Genomic DNA, 19,101 nt, shown 5'->3' with positions numbered 1-19,101 from the left:
ACCTTTTCTGATGAGGTCTGCCATGTAGAAGGATTTCCTGAAGTAATTACTCCCAACTCTAGAGGGGGTGACATTAAGATATATACAGAGAGTAAGGAAACTGAATGGATAATTCTACTAAGATCAGATAAAGGATTAGGCCTCAATGATAGGGCCTCTATCAAGCCAAAATTAAGACAGCGTAGAAACATTAGATAAACCCCCTAGAAATAGGTATTCTATCTCTCTGTAAACGAATTGTCTTTTATATCACTACCATGTCATTACGTCATAGATTTAGTTACCACATGTAGTGTGGCTACTTTATTTTATAAGACATTATATTAATTTATACATACATATATATGAAATTTTATATGTTAGACATTAAGCATACTTGTCTATAGAATCTTTTTCACACTAATATCTATTTTAATTACAAATATATATGTACTAACTGATATGTTTTTTATACATATTTTTTATATATAACTTTTTTATATATGTGTTTCCTATGTATACTTTATATATGAGATTGTTTTTAAATGGTTTTATCTTTATCAGATTTGTATATTAAGCTGGGTCTTTGATGTCTGCCTGCTTCTTTAAATAATCATACCAATTAACTTACTTGATTGATTAATTGTTTAAAACCTGTGTATATATAAGATGTGGAATCTTAGAATGAATGTAAGATCTGATGAAGCTACACAGCGAAAGTGCTTATCTTATTAATTATTGATAATAAAGTACTTTGAACTTTAAGTGTTACACTTGTTTTCGCTCAGTCCTGCTATTTTGATTTACTATAACTTTGATTTATACTGCTTGCACGAGTGTTTACCAGCACAGCAGCAGCCTCCATTACTTGTTTTATACATTATATTTCTTGTTTTGCTGCTAACTGGGACAAGTGTTTTGCGTAATATGACTGACATCGAATTGGACTACATCCCAAGAGGTGAAGACCGAGGGAGTGAGGTAATGCGACCAAGAGGTGAAGACCATGGGGGTGAGGTACTGCAATGCAGATTTAAACAATACCTCAATGAAGTTACTAACGCTTCGTGCTTCTTTGAGAATGTGACTGCTACTGATGACGTGAATGAAGGTGCAGTTGACTCGGAAAGGCTGCATATACTACTAGAGGGGATTGAAAAGGATTTCATGAAGCTGAAATGCCTGCAAACACAGAGAATACATTTTCAGTTTTGCCTCGATCAAAACATTATTCCAAGAGGCTTAAGGGTTTTTACGATGCCTAGCCAGGGCAAGGATTACCCCGAATTGCTAGCGAAATGGCAGAGACTTAATATAGAGGTGAGTCGGAATTATCTTAGACTTTAATAGACTTTTTTATACCAGAAGAAAGTAAATTGATAGAAAGCATAAATGCGAAGCAACAAATGTTATATAGAGACTTTGCTGATGTTCTGGTTCAACCACTACTGGAGAACTTACTGGACTGTGTTTTAGCATTTGAAAGGAAGCTACTACAACAAAAAAGGAATAAATCTAAAAGAGACATTAATGATTTTAGACAAAGCCATGTCTTTACTTAGCCCAGACCAGGGCATGGACAGAATGAATGTAATGCAATGGTGAACAATGATAATGCTATGAATAGTTCACAATATGTGAATAAAAGGAATGTAGAGAATGTTATCTTATGTGACAATATTAGTAATGAAGTTAAGAAGAATATGTGTACTTTAAATGCTCCAAACAATAATGCTGGAAATAGTAATATGTCGACTTTAAATGTTCAGAGTATACCTTCTGCTGATGAGATTACAGAATTAAATGATGATGTTTGTATAGAGAATGTAGCAATCGATGTAACTGATAAACCCCACTGTAAAGATTCAATAGATGTTATACACATCATACACCCCAGTGTGAACTTAGACACTAATTTATATCCTAATGTTCACATGGTTAAAGACAAGACACCTCATATGAATCAAGACTCTGAGGCTGTAGTGAGACCAAAGGTTAAAACCACAGAAAAATCTAGCAATAAAACAAATGCTGAATTGGTTTTTCCTCTACTGATACGTATGGACAAAGGCCCACAGAGGTCGAGGTCTATGAGTCGTGGGAGGCAGAAGAGGAAATTTTCAGGAGACATTCCATCCAACCAAACTTTAAAGAAAAGGTGGACGCACAAGAATTAGTGCACAATATATCAAGTAAGACACTAACTTATGAAGATATTCAATTGTTAAGCAAGGGTCTAAACTTTATTCCAAGAAGTCACAGTAAACTAACAGACATAGTCACTGACTTGAAAATATTTTGCAGAAATGTCATGCTAAAATTGTTATATAAAACCCAAACTAGCAATACTTCCAAAACAGAAGCATTCACATTTAAGAGACTAAGTGATTTCGTGCCAACCCATCACCCACTCGTTGAGGCATATTTGAAGTTAACTGAAGATGAGTTACATGTATACTATGCAGATAGAGTAGAGCAAAAAGATGTAAAAGGAGAGATAATTTAACTTATAAAGAAAGAGTAAGTCTAAAACAATTACAGGAAGACCCTACTATAGTTATTAGACCAGCTGACAAAGGAGGCAGCATTGTTGTTATGGATATGCAAAATTATATCGAGCAATGACAGAATTGATGCAGGACAAATTCTATGATTTAATAACAAAAGACGATGTTATAGAAACTATAAGATATGTGAAGAATACGCTAGAGGATATTTTCAAAAGTAAACTGATTGACAAGGAATTATTTGACTATCTTAATATTCTAACACCTACTATACCAGTTATTCAAGGACAGCCGAAAATACACAAGGATAATAAGAACCCACCCATGAGACCAATAGTTTCTGGACGAGGTTGGGTCACAGAACATCTATCAGTATTTGTAGAAAAACATCTGAGGGCTGTACTAAATAAAAATAAAATAGTACTAAAAGACACTAAACAATTCCTTACAGAATTTTATGATTGTATTCAAGACAAAACAATCACTAAAGACTATTTATTTGTCACATTAGACATACAGTCACTGTTCACAGTGATTCCCAATGAACTGGGCTTGAATTATACATTACAGTACCTGAAAAATCACAGTGACTATACCAATGTACTTATTGACTTAATAGTTCACTTTTTGGAATTAGTCTTAGAAAATAATGTCTTTATGTTCAAGGATAAAATCTATAGACAGAAAGATGGCGTAGCCATGGGTACATCTTGTGCCAACAGCTACGTAATATGTTTCTTGCACATTGGGAAGAACATACATTATTTCTACAAAATTTCTTTGAGAAACATGTGATATTTTACAGACATTTTGTGGATGATGTCTTTATTCTTTGGAAAGGGACACCCCAACAACTTGAATCCACATACCTAATCATGAACAATTTAATACCATGTCTTAAGTTTACCATGAAGTTTTCAGAGGATAGAATTGAGTTTCTAGACTTATATATAGAGAGGCTACATAATAATTTAATTAACACTGGAGTTCATCGTAAAACATGTTATGTTAACTCATTGCTTCTAAGATCCAGTATGCACCCTCCTTTTGTCTTTAGAAATATTGTGAAAGGACAAGCTATTAGAGCTTCCAGACTGAATCCAATGGAAGAGGGATTTCACACTGAGATAAATGATTTGAAATATAGACTATTAAACAGAGGATATAAAGTCGAGGAAATACATTCTAAGATAGGCTTAAGTGTACAATTTACGCTCCACTTCAGCTATGCCATACTTTGGATCCAACAGTGCTAGCTATAATGAGAAACAAAATATGAGTGAATCTTTCACTAAATTCTCCACCTTCTTTTCATCTGATCATATAGAGATTAAGCAGATTATAGACAAACACTGGGGTATATTACAGATAGATGAAGAAATTAAACAGATAGTAGGAGAAACACCGAGGTTTATCTTTAAGAATAAACACAACTTAAAAAAATGTTATGCCATCCTAAATTTGATAGGAAATCTATACAGAATGGATGCACAAGACGCTGTGGTCGCTGTAATTTCTGTTGTTACATAGACAGTAAGACAGAATTCTTTCATCCTGATCAACAGAAAGTTTTAATATAAGAGCTGAAGCCAACTGCATGACTTCTCATGTGATATACCTAGCTGTTTGTCAATTATGTTCATCCTTCTATGTTGGTAAAACAAATCGATCACTGAGGGATAGGATAAGGGAACATGTATATCACATAAGGAAAGGTACATTACATAATGCCCTTGCCAAGCATGTAGCATTAAATGATGACACACATAGATTTTTGTTCAAGGTACTTGAAGTAATTACTCCCAACTCTAGAGGGGGTGACATTAAGATATATACAGAGAGTAAGGAAACTGAATGGATAATTCTACTAAGATCAGATAAAGGATTAGGCCTCAATGATAGGGCCTCTATCAAGCCAAAATTAAGACAGCGTAGAAACATTAGATAAACCCCCTAGAAATAGGTATTCTATCTCTCTGTAAACAAATTGTCTTTTATATCACTACCATGTCATTACGTCATAGATTTAGTTACCACATGTAGTGTGGTTACTTTATTTTATAAGACATTATATTAATTTATACATACATATATATGAAATTTTATATGTTAGACATTAAGCATACTTGTCTATAGAATCTTTTTCACACTAATATCTATTTTAATTACAAATATATATGTACTAACTGATATGTTTTTATACATATTTTTTATATATAACTTTTATATATGTGTTTCCTATGTATACTTTATATATGAGATTGTTTTTAAATGGTTTTATCTTTATCAGATTTGTATATTAAGCTGGGTCTTTGATGTCTGCCTGCTTCTTTAAATAATCATACCAATTAACTTACTTGATTGATTAATTGTTTAAAACCTGTGTATATATAAGATGTGGAATCTTAGAATGAATGTAAGATCTGATGAAGCTACACAGCGAAAGCGCTTATCTTATTAATTATTGATAATAAAGTACTTTGAACTTTAAGTGTTACACTTGTTTTCGCTCAGTCCTGCTATTTTGATTTACTATAATTAATCTTATTGTTCATGTAGCATCATTGAATTTATATAAAGTGATGAGATGTTTAAAGAAAGGGATAAAGGATTGATAGCGGTAATAATGAAAGAAAAGTACAAAGAAGTATGGGACAAGCGGAATAATTTAAAAAGAAGGAAAGGATATTTAAGTGCGGAAATGAAAGAAAAAATAGAAGGGAATGTAATGTGAATATAATGAATAAATATTATTGTATATACCTGTGGAAGCATTTAGAGAAAAGAAAAATAAAAGCCATAAAGGCAAGAATAAAAAGGTGTGAAAAATATTCTGAATGTATAGATTTTCTGTGGTGATTAACAATAAGAAAATTACTAGTAAAGGCAAATATACCATATAAAAATAGAAGGAATAATTTGTAATTATTGTAGTGAGGAAGAAACCACTGAACATGTGGAAGAACAATTCATGGATATATAGTAGAGAAACACAGATACTTTTTTTTTTTTTGCTTTTGGAAGGATGTGAAATAAAAAAAAATGAAGGTACCTTTAGATACAAGTTTTTCTGACCATAAAGATATCTGAATAGAATTTAGCGAAAAAGTTAGTAATGATAAGATAGGAAAAGGTCTAAAAAGAATTAATGAAGTGCAGTGGGTAGGTGAAGGTGAAAAAAGAAAGTTAGAATTATGGGAAGATCATGTAAGTATGCAACAGTTCTATAAAAACTGATCTGAATGGTGAATTTCTTTTCAAAAGAAATATAAAAATGTTATCAAGGATGGCAAGTTAAAAGCAGAAAGGAAATGAAAAAGAGTTATAGTAAGTTAAGTTAGCTGAAAAACTTCTTAAAAATTTAGAAAGGAATGAAAATGAATATTTTAAGAAAGAACAAGAGTTATATGCATTGAATCGAGGAAAAATAAAAAAAAATCTGTTGTATAAACAAATATATTTGCTAAAAGGTAAAAAAGAAAAGATAAGTCCTTATTTAAGTAAAATAGATAAGGAAGATAGAGATATGAAAATGCCCACCCACTCCCACTATCCCTACACTTATAATCTTATTACTCCACCTACTCCGTTACACCAACCAACCACAACCCATCCAGTGCCCTTCCTGCTTATCCACACCCAATCCACTTCCCTCCTTCACATACTTCCCACTGTGATTCCTATTCTCTACTCTACCATCCACTCCCTACCTATACTATTCTCTACTTAATCAACATATATCTAATTTTCTGCATGACAGCCCTAGCTACAACTAACTCACCCTGTCTCTAACTCCTTTTTACTTTATGCCTTCTCCTTTCTACTCCAGCCTTCCTAGCTTTCTACTTTAATCACTCTTCACGCTACTTAAACTTTTCCTCTTCTCCTTTCTACCCCATACTTCCTAGCTTTCTACTTTAATCAGTCTTTACTGTACTTACCTTCTCCTCATATTACACTACCTTCATAACCCCCTACTGCTACTCAACTGTAAGCCTCCTCCTTCTGGAGTTCTTCCCACCATGTATCCATCTAGCATACTGATACTATCTTTCTTACTTTTCATCACACTTTTCTTTTCACTATTACACCTCACTGCACTCAACCCCCATTTTCTTGCCAGCCAAAAACTTAGTAACTACATCATCCTTATCTAACCAGTCTGAAAGCTACACAGACATATCCCCTAGCCCCTATCAAGTAAATCCCCTTCTCCTATACAAATTGAAAATTATCCCACTAAAAAACAACATCCATTTTATTCCGCTAAATATTACTACCACCTTCTTTCAAATGTACTTTACCAAACTTATCGGAAACCAACAGCTATTATATTACACATTCAGGCTTACTACCTTACCCTTATGTGGAGACATTCACCCCAAGCCAGGGTCCACATCATCCAATACATCCCCACTACGTTACACCAACAATTTCTGCAAATCCTCATATATGGTTACTCTAAACTTCCAAAGCATTCATAAACAATTTCTGATTTTCACACATGTCTTGCCCATAATCAACCAGATATCATTGCTGCTACCAAGACCTGGCTAAAACCTTATATTAAGGACTCCAAATTTCTCCCTGAAGGCTTTGAAACAATAAGATCTGATATGCCCTGTAAAAAAGGAGGTGGTGTTCATAGGTTCATAGGTAAGTACTAGGCTATTGGCCCTAGGGCCTATATAAGCCTAGCCAAAAGGTACCCTGGCTTTTGCCACCCAAGAAAATTATTTTCCTGTGCCCCTGTCAAGCAGCGCCACAGAAGTGATCCCTGGGGTGAATTTCCTATCTCCCATCCAATCATCAAGATTTTTCTTGAAGAGTGCTAATGAGGAGGTTTGTTTGATATATATAGGTAGTTTGTTCCAGAGTATGGGAAGTCTCTGAAACAAGAATCTATCCTTCCAGCATGTTCTATTTATTGTGGTGACAAGGTTTAGGTCCCTAGAGTGTGTAGTTCGGAGGGATTGGGATTTCTTTACATGGAGCATGTCCAACAGCCATGGGTTTGACATAGCTTTGTATGTTAGGCAGTGTTCGCCTTTGAGTAGGCGATATGCGACAGAGTAAAGCTGGAGTTTTTTGAGATGGTCTGCATAGAGCATCTGTTTGAGGCTGGTAATCCTCTTTGTGAGGTATTTCTGTGGCCTTTCCAGTTGTTGTAGATGTCTTGTGAGGTACATACCAAAAGGGGCGTTGTACTCTATAATGGATCTAATGAGTGACGAGTAGAGGGGAACAATGACCTCTTTTTTCCTGGATGAGAAACCTTTTCTGATGAGGTCTGCCATGTAGAAGGATTTCCTGACTACTGTGGCGATGTGATTATCAAAGAAGAGACTACTGTCCACCTGTGTCCCAAGGTCTCTTATCACACTTTTGGTGTTAAGTAGACTACCGCCTATGTGGTAGTTCAAGGGTACAGAGTTTTTACCAAAAGGGATGACAATGCACTTTTTGGCATTGAGCTTGATGCCATGGCTTTGATACCAGGCATCTGTCTCAGTGAGGCCCTTTTGTAGGATATCCACATCGTTAGGAGATTTGATTATGGCTCCTAGTTTGCAGTCATCTGTGAACTTTGTTAGCCAAAGGCTTTCTGTGTTAGCCTGTACTTCAGAGAAGTAGATAGCAAACAGGAGAGGACCTAGGACTGAACCCTGTGGTACTCCACTTGTCACTGGTCTGAAGTTGGATATAAAGTCTGCTACTTTCACAGTGTGAGTTTGGTCAGTGAGCCAGTTGGCAACCCATCTTGTGACATAGGGATTTATATCTCGTTTAGTGAGTTTGTCTATAATTACAGAGTGGGGGATGGTGTCAAAAGCCTTGGCGAGATCAAGATAGGCTGTGTGTACCACCTTACCCTCATCTGCAGCTTTGGTGACCGCTTCAAAGAAGTCTATCAGGTTTAGGAGATATGATCTGCCTTTTACAAACCAGAACTGGGTAGGGTCCAGAGTTTGGAGATTACCAATGTCATTGTTTATAAGTTCCATGATGATATGCTCCATAGCCTTGCAGACCAGGCTCGTCAGGCTAATGGGGTGGTAGTTCCCGGGGTCCATGGTGGCTCCCCCTTTGTGGATTGGGATAACAGTTGCTGTGCACCATTCAATGGGCACAAGGCCTGAGGTGAGGCTATGATTGAACATGGTACTTAGGTGGGGTGCCAGTTCGTTCTGTAGATCATGTAGAACGTGGCCTGGGACCTGTCAGATCCCATGGATGCTGTGTTCTTGGCTTTGGAGAGTGTGTTTTTTACCTGTGCAGCCATGATTACAGGTACTTTGCATTCTTCCGGTATAGAGATGGGCCATTTAGGGGATGAGAGAGGGGTAAATTTAGCACTGAACCTATCTGCCAGGATGATGGCAATATCAGTTGGGTCTGTATATTTAGTGCCATTGTGCTGTAACTCAGAGCAGATCTGAGTGTTGCCATTGAGATTCTTGACATCGCTATAGAATGCTTAGTGGTTGTCTTTAGAATCAGTGGTGATTTTGTTTTCGTAACTAGCTTTGGAGGATTTTATGAGGGATCTCAGCTTCTTACTGAGGCTGACCACGGAGTTCCTCCAATCATGGGATTTTATTCTTTTTTGCAACAGTTTCTTCTGTTGTAGAGTTTGTTTATAGCAGGAGACCACCAGATTGGCTTCCGTTTTTAGGAGGATAGCATCATGGTTCTGTTAGGGATTGCACGATCCATGCACTCATGTAAGTGCTTATAAAGTGCAATTGTATAGGATTCAGCACTCGTATCTCTATTGACCATGAGCATGGGTGTTGTGAAGTTTGCCACTTCTGTCTTAAGAAGCGTGAAGTTGGCTTTAGAGAAATTTTTTACGGTGGTTTCCCTAATGGGGGGGTGGGGCTGGGATGTGGATGTCTAGGGTGATTTGCTTATGGTCGGATCTGACCAACGAGGAATTGACCTCTGGTGTGGAACACCAGTCACCCATGTTGGTAATGACCAGGTCTAGGATATTGCTGCCCCTGGTGGGGGGTGGATAAGTTGATACAAGACACTGGAATTTTTGAATTCCAGAAAACGTTGAGCACAAGAGTTGGTACATGAGTAGTTTTCCCAGTTAATGGTGGGGTAGTTGAAATCGCCCATTATTAGGGTGTTAGGTTGTACCCTAATATTTTCCAGTGTATCAAGAAATGAGGAGTGGGAATCCTGGGACATGGTGGGGGATCTGTAGCAAGCTACAATTTGCATTGCGGTCTTGCCCAGAGTTAGTTGCACTTGGATAATCTCAGATGCATTATGCTGAGCAACTAGCCTGGAGGTGTGGATATCCTTAATGAATATGGACACGCCTCCGCCTTTATTGCTTCGGTCCAAGTTAGGTGGCCGAAAGGTGTGGTATGAATTCTAGCCTGGTAATGCAGGGGTGCTCTCTGCAGCCTTGAACCAGATCTCTGTCACTGCACAGATGTCGATGTTCTCCATTTTAAGGAGTGCCTCGAGTGAGTGCATTTTGAGGTTTAGACTTCTAGCATTGAGTAGCATTACCCTCAGATTTTGCTTGCTTGTACCTGTTATGGTGGTGAATTTGTCATTTGAATCTTGCCTAAAAAAGGCACTATAGGGGTGGCAAGAGCCTTAGCCAGTATCTGGAATCCCAAGGGCAACAGGTGGAAGCCGTCTCTGGCAAAGCATCATGGTTTGTTGATCATGTCATCCCAGGCAGACAGATACTGAATCCCCTTAGAATGACACCAGAAGCTTAGCCAGTTGTTGAAGTCAATCATTTTGTCCTTGTACTGTGGTATCATTCTGGGTGATGGCAGGATGCTACTCAGGGCTAGGGTCATACCTGCCTGGGCTACAAGATCAGAAAGCTCCTCCATGTCTCTTTTCATGCAGTCCAGGGAGGTACGTCTCAGGTCATTCACACCAACACCAAAGCCTACAATATAGTTATTTACGCAAATATTACTCCACAGTTTTCTAATGCCAAAATTTGTATTTCTTTCCTAAAAATGAATAACTATAACTATATGTGTATCATAGTTCTTTACATACCCTTAATGGAGGAGATCCTTGCCTGGATTTCCAGTAATATTAAAACTGAAACTATCATTCTGGGTGATGTAAATATCAATTGGCTAGACCTCTGCTCTAACTTTCCATCTTCAAACATTAATCTATTTAATTTTACTCAGCTAATCACTTCTCCAACTAGACCTAATATGAGCAATGACAGTGGGTCCATTTTAGACTGGATTCTGTTCACTGACCCTAATAAAATATACACTCCCAAACACCCTCAGTGATCACCTTTCTGCTCAAAATCAACATTAGCATAAACAAATAAGGAACCTCACTTACTTTAATCCACTGATCTTCATTGATGCACTAAAAAAGATTAACTGATGCATGCTAAAAACCCTCCCTCTGGATGAGGCAGTTGACTACTTCAACACAATATTTCTAGATACACTAAATAGCCTTGTGCCCCTTTATCTAAAGAGGATCAAAACAAACCATACCCCTTGGCTGACTAAGCCTACTAAGGAACTTATGCAAGCCAGGGACAAAATATGGAAGTAATGGCTAAGAAATAAAAACTCTCCAGCCCTGTTAAAATGTAAACAACTTTGCAACCAGGTAAAAAGACTAGTCAATATAGACAAAAAAGAACATTATCAAAAACTTTAGACCAACCATAAGCGTAACCCTAAAAAGATCAGCAATTCCATTACATCACTGCTAAATCCAGGCACAAAGAGCAACTCATGTCCCCAACCTGACAAAAGATCTCAAGAAATAGCCACTCTCTTTAATTCTCACTTCATCAACACTATAGCACACATCACTGCTAATTTTCTCCAAGCACATTGCTGCACAAACCTTATGACATCATCAAAACTATCCTCTTACTGCCCTTCCATTTCACCTTCCCATTGCACTCACAAGACCATTACCCACTCTCCACCCATTTTTACTCATAATCCCATTCTAACCATTACAATAAAAAAAACTACTTCTCAAGCTCAAACCTTACTCTAGCACTCCTGACAATCTACCCACAGAATATCTAAAACTAGCAGCCAATGCTATTGCCTACCCTATATGTATACTTTTTAATAGATCCATCCTAGAATGTTACATCCTTAAAATCTGGGGAAAAAAATTATTCTTCCTCTTCATAAAGGTGGCAACAGTACTGATATATCAAACTTCCAACATATCGCCATTCTCTCTCCTATCTCAAAGATCTTAGAAAAATGTATGCAAAGTCGATTTCTAAACTTTCTACTTCACAAACAAATTCTAACCCCTACACAACATGGCTTTAGACCAGGCCATAATACTACAACTGCCCTCATATCTTTTATGGACACAGTTAATAGAGCTCGAGACGCTGGTAAAATTGTCTCCTCCCTATTTCTAGACCTTTCAAAAGCATCTGATACTGTTTCTCACATGCTACTTCTAACCCAACTCTCTGAGATTGGCCTTTCCCCCTCTCACTCAACTGGTTCTCAAGTTACTTAGGAGACAGACAACAGGCTGTTAAATGGCAACACTCTTCATATTTAACACCTCTAGTGAGGTCCCCCAAGGCTCTAAATTAGGACCACTCTTTTTCAGCATTTTCATTAATAGTTTTCATTTTTCACTCTGTCCGGGATCTCATATTCACTATGCAGACAACTCGAGAATTATATGCTCTGCTGATTAACCCAAACAAAACCAAGCTCATACTGTTCAACCCCAAGATGACAACTCTCTTAAACAAAGCTCAGTTCACGTTACATTCTCAAAGTAACACAACTATTGAGGTTACCCACTCAAAACTAATAAGAATAATTATAGATGAACACTTGAAATATGGCTTGCACATACAACACAGCATCAGCAAAACTCACCAAAAGTTAGGAATCTTCTATAGTTGTAAACACTTCCTTATCCCCTCCACAAAATAATCCTTTGCTTCCACTTACCTACTACCCTCTCTCATTTGTGGTGTCCATCTACTTACTAACCTCCAATCCTCCCTAAAAGCTAACCTTGAGACATGTTTTAACAAAATTGCCAAGTTTGCTACAACTGCCAAACACTTTACCCATCACTGTATCACTCTACACTCTCTGAACTGGCTAGAACTACCACACTACCCCTCCTACCTGCAACTTACAACAGCACACAAAATAATCTTTAAACCATCAGACTGTCCTACTCTTAGTTTAATATTTAGTTACTACCATCCAAAGAAGCCTCTCAGATCTGAGAATTATCACCTTTTGTAGGTACACAAACCAAACCTACCGGCCGGCCAGCTTCTTTACTCTTTCTGTAGCCAATAATTGGAATGCCTCACCATTAACTATTAGGAATACTCAGAATCTTGCCTCTTTCAAAACTTCTGTCTATGAGACTACCTATCGTCTATCTGGAACTGCATGTGCACCACGTCTCCACCTTTGTTAACCTAACTGCTTTTGCTTAATGATGACATTGATGTTTTCATATCTACTATCTAATAATGCCAGGTGAAAACTTTACTATTCCAGTGCCAGAAAGATTTATGTAATGTTAACCTTTTTAAATTAGTTCTTCTCTGTCAGTTTTTGTTTTACCATTAATTCAACTAATTGTTAATTATTTTGCCTTTGTTGTACATAGTATTGAAATGTATTCACATTGTATATACAGTGGATATAAAAAGTTTACACACCCCTGTTAAAATGCCAGATTTTTGTGATGTAAAAAAATGAGACCACAATAAATCATTTCAAAACTTTTTCCACCATTATTGTGAACTATAACCTGTACAATTCAATTGAAAAACAAATCTGTTAGGGGAAAAAATATAAAAAAAATAAAAATGTACAATAAGCTGATTGCATAAGTGTGCACACCCTTAAACTAATACTTTGTTGAAGCACCTTTTGATTTAATTATAGCATTCAGTCTTCTTGGGTAGGTGTCTATCAGCATGGCACATCTTGATTTGGCAATATTCGGTCACAATTCCTTGCAAAAGTGCTCCAAATCCATCAGATAGCGAGGGCATCTCTTCTGTACAGCCCTCTTCAGGTCACCCCACAGATTTTCTATTGGATATAAATCTGGGCTCTGGCTGGGCCATTCCAAAACTTTAATTTTCTTTTGGTGAAGCCATTCTTTTGCTGATTTGGATGTATGCTTGAGGTCATTGTCATGCTGAAAGGTGAAATTCCTCTTCATCTTCAGCTTTCTAGCAGAAGCCTGAAGGTTTTGGGCCAAAAGTGATTGGTATTTGGAGCTGTTCATAATTCCCTCCACCTTGACTAAAGCGGCAGTTCCAGCTGAAGAAAAGCAACCCCAAAGCATGATATTGCCACCACCATGCTTCATCGTGGGGATGGTGTTCTTTTGGGGATGCAAAGTGTTGTTTTTGCACCAAACGTTCCTTTTTGAAATTGTGGACAAAATGTTCAACCTTGGTCTCATCAGAATGTAACACATTTTCTCACATGCTTTTGGGAGACTTGATGTATTGTTTTCCAAATTTTAGCTGGGTCTGGATGGTTTTCTGTGTAAGAAAATACTTCCATTTTGTAACCCTACCCCACAGCCCAAACATGGAGAATAGGGGAGATTGTTATCACATGTAGTACACAACCAGTACTTGTCAGAAATTCCTGCAGCTCCTTCAGTGTTGCTGCAGGTCTCTTGGCAGCCTCCCTGACCAGTTTTCATCTTGTCTTTTCATCAATTTTAGAGGGACGTCCAGTTCTTTGCAACGTCACTAACTTTAACCCAAACCCTAACTCTAAGGCCCGTAACTATCACACACTCACCTTGCCTGCTCTCTAACCCTAAGGTCCATAACTATCGCACACTCACATTACCCGCTCCCTAACCCTAAGGTCCGTAAATATCTCACACTCACCTTACCCACTCCCTAACCCTAAGGTCCCTAACTATCGCACACTCACCTTACCCGCACCCTAATCTAAGTCCCTCATTATCGCACACTAACCTTACCCGCACCCTAACCCTAAGTTCCTCACTATCACGCACTAACCTTACCCACACCCTAACCCTAAGTCCATCGCTATCGCACACTTACCGGGCCGCACTCACAAGTTAACGTCAGTGTTTTTGCTGTCGAGATTACGACTTGTCGGTCATCTGCATCGTAGTTCTTCTGGTGTCTGTGTTTTGAGTGTCGATCTTCTGAGCTGTCGGTGTAACGTAGGGAACCCATTGATATACCTATAATGTTGGCATATGCAGATTACAGCATTCTAGTTACTAAGCATTTGAATGGAATGGAAGACGTTATAAGCAAGTTCAATTTGTGTTTAGATAAAACTGGCATGTATTTGAACACAGAAAAAAGTAAAGGTATGGGGGATGAAGGTAAGATTAAAGGTACTGAATTCAGCTCTCAAGAAATAAAGTTATTAAGTATTACATTTGGAAAACAAGATGTATTACTACAATAGGAAAATTATTTATTTAACGTGTTAACTGGTAAAGTCAGACTTGGAATGGAGCCAATTTTCAGGGGAGGCCCAGGGAGAAACATTCCAGATGCATGTCTTTGTAACATGGGAGGAAACCAGAGCACCCGGAGGAAACCCACATGAACGTAGGGTGGACATGCAGACTCTACACAGAATGCACCCTAGCTGAGAATCGAACCGGAGAACCTCTTGCTGTGAAGCAACAATGCTACCGCCACACCACTGTGCCGTCCAATGTTATGAATGAAAATGTTATGAAAATATGAAAAAATGTGTTCTTTTTTGAGGTCTTTTAAACTGTCTTTCAACAAAAAAGTTTATTTGCTTAACTGTTGTATTAGGAAATATTTCATATTTAGTTAGTGTGTTTACTATGCTGTTGTCAGTTGAAAAATATATTATTAATACTATCTTCTCCTTTATATGGGTATCTCATCTTAATCCTGTAAAGAGAGGTGTGCTATATGTAGCAAAAGAGGAGTGTGGTTTAGGGCTTATAAATCCAGTGGTATTTGCAGTTTTGTTACATCTATATAAAACACTTAAATGATTAAAGGAAAAAAAAGTCTATTATTGGAAAGCAAATGTAAAAAATATAGGATACGATGAAAAGTTGTAAAAGAGTATATGAATGAAGAAATGAAAGCATATCAAGAGAAAATTGCAAGGTGGAAAATAAGTAAAGATTTAGAAGATGAAAGAAAAAAGTGGTACAAAAAAGTAATGGTGAAATATTTTTATGTATAACCATGGAATGAACTGGAGGAAGTGAAAATCAGAGCTATAAAAGCAAGACAAGATAGATTTAAAAAGAGAGTAGAATGGAATGATTTTTTAGGAAGACTGGTCATAAGGAAATTACCAGTCAAAACTACTCAGCAAGTCTTTTTGAGATGTAAAAGAATTGATACATTATGGACTAAGTTAGATGAGAATCATTATATAGACAAAATTAAGGGATACAAAAATATTAATATGGATATGATCAAATATGTTTTTTATAAAGATAAAGTGTTTATTGAAAAGGTTGATAAAAATATTTAATGCTATATGGATAATTTGGAACCAAAAAGTGTAAGAAATTATGTATAACTCTAAATGTAATTTATCAGAAATTTAAAAAAATAAGATTTTGATTGTGGAAATTAGAGTGGAGGTCCAATATAAATGTATTTTGAATGTAAAAATAGTGAATACGAGGTCAATGTAAATAGTTTGTGTATAATATTGTAAATAATGTAAATATTATTTTTTTTGTTCAGTTTATATTGTAAATATTTAAGCCTTATTGAATAAAAGACCCCTATTCTTTTCGATAGGTGCTGTGGGATCTTTTATTTTCACCTGAACTACCACCAGCTCAAGCACATGGAGCCTGGGTTTAATGCCTCATCTGAAGGATGACACACTCAGGAGTGCAGCACCCCCGTTATACTGCACTATGATGTCAGCAATTGATCTTCCAAGTGTAGGAATAAAACCCACAGGATTCTGCAACAAAGGGAAGTGGGCTACCTGTTGCATCACTGACACTGATAAATCAGTCATGCTTCAAAGTACTTTAGCCATTTCTTGATTGTTTCAATAGCTTGATAGTAATGCAGCCAGGACTGTGACTCAGAGGATATACTTTTGACGCTTACTTGAAGCATGCACCGCTTACATGCTATGTTCCTGGACCTCAACCAGTACATTTGACACTTAAAGCTTCCAACAGATTGGGCAGTTTTTCAGTGCAGCTTACCTGAAGAGCATTAAAAATGTTTTTTACCACCTTGGAGTACGGGTTTTCTCTTTGGAGTTGAGATAGATAGATAGATAGATAGATAGATAGATAGATAGATAGATAGATAGATATGTGCATGTATATAGGTATATACAATGATAAAACATCTTTTTAACAATTAGGCCCTTTGATATAAATTCTACAGACTCCACACAAACACAGCTCCATCAATTAAAGTAAAATTTTATTCTCAGTCTCCACTGTAGCGGAGTAGCAACAAAAAAGAATTGCTTGCGCCTCCACTGTAAGTGAGCGGCAGCAAAAAAGAACTGCCTGTGATATAAATGATTGCTTTTTGCTGCTGTACATTTTATTTTAAAGTCTTGCAAGTCCCCCTGCATCCATACAACTTTACACATACTAACTCTGACATCAAATAATAGTGGAGAAAAAGTGATACTTCCTAATCCTCAACAGAATGCAATTGCATTCCTTTTCTGCTGTGTTCTGCCCTAAACCTACCATTTAGCTAAAAGACTGGGGACCAATACAATGGTGATTAAAAAGTAGTTCACAATCAGGGAAGAGCCACATGCAGCAAAAACCTAAATTGCATTCATTAGAATGTCTCTAAATGGAACACAGAGCAGGTGGAGATATCCATGCTAGTGGTCCTACAAACCCATACAGTGCTGTTGCTGAAGCACCTATAAACATACACACATGTGGGCACACACACACACACACGCGCACATGCGCACACACACACACACACACACACACACACACACACACACACACACACACACACACACACACACACACACACACACACATACACACACACAAACACACACACACGCACTGACACCAAGACAGCCCCAAGCTTGCTCGAACACCTACACACGCACCCGCACACACACACACACACACACACACACACACACACACACACACAGACACACTCAAACACACACACACACAAGCACATACATTTGAACTGACACCAAGATAGCCCCAAGCTTGCTGTCACATACACACAGACACACACACAAACTGGCACTTGCACACAAGCTGTCAGACAGTCGCACACACACACACACACACACACACACACACACACACACACACACACACACACATACACAAACATGATATTCAATGGCTTTGCAGCATTTACCTGCTAGGGCACTAACAACCCCACTCCTGAAACAGGCATCAGTGGATGCATACATTAGATGATAGTGAACATTTTTATCTCATGAATATCTAAATACTGAGATAAGATTTATTATTGAATGACCCTACTTCAGTATTCTGATTTAGGAGAAAAGCTGCAAGGAGATGCACAGGGCTAAATTGCATTAACTGTGCAGCCAAGACTACTGCATTTGAATGTGGCTTTCTATAATGAGATTACTGTACGCTACATGCTGGAACCTTCTACCATCTTCTTGATGAGTGGATGGGAAATAGGAAATACACCCCGGGGATTACTTCTGTGTCTCTGCTCAACAGTGGCACAGGAAAATAACTTTCTTGGGTGGCATAAGCCAGGGAACCTTGTTGGCTAGCCTTACGTAGGACCTTGGGCCGATAGCCTAGTACCTACCTATGAACCTATGAACCACTCTAGTTTTTAAAGTGCTCCCTCATAAAGCTCCAATCAGTTGTGCTACAAACGATATTATGCAGTGTGTTCTAGGTGTATAAATCATGTCCAGTGAGTGCCCTTTACCAAAAGAACTTTAATTAAATGATCTGATTTCTTATACATACAAAAGATGCACACGCACACACACACACACATATATATATATATATATATATATATATATATATATATATTTTTTTTTTTTTTGCTAAGCGAGACAAACTCTATATTGAATAACATAGCATAGTTCAAAAAGTATTCAGACATGCAGGAAGAAAGTCTTTAATTCTGTAGGTACAGTTTTAGTTAATAATATGTTTTAGAAAAGTGAAAGGTTCAGCCACCTGATATATTACATCTGTACTCCTATAAAGTGTGCGACTTGAGATGTAAGAGGATATCTTTGTAAATCATTAAAATGAAGAAGCAATGTTAATTTTTATAATTATCCTTCCCAAGATGAATGGATGTTAATAAAATGTTGGTCAAAGTTGCTGGTTGTTACTATTGTGTTACCAAATAATTCACAAAATAAATAGTTTCTAAAAGCATAAGAGTTGTATTTTAAGGATTTGTCTGTGTTCTTTATTTTCCCAGGTTTGCATATAAAAGGCATTTATGACTTATAATTTCTCAGCAGTATGACCATTTGTGCCATAGTATAGGAAAAATAAATATTTTTCTACACGCATTTGAGTGACATTGTTACGCTTCAAACAAAAATGTGCAAATATTCAATGCACTGCCATTAGA

Source organism: Protopterus annectens, chromosome 2.part0, assembly GCF_019279795.1.
Source record: "Protopterus annectens isolate FY-2018-M chromosome 2.part0, PAN1.0, whole genome shotgun sequence".
Lineage (NCBI taxonomy): Eukaryota > Metazoa > Chordata > Ceratodontiformes > Protopteridae > Protopterus > Protopterus annectens.
Note: the sequence above shows the minus strand (reverse complement) of the source record.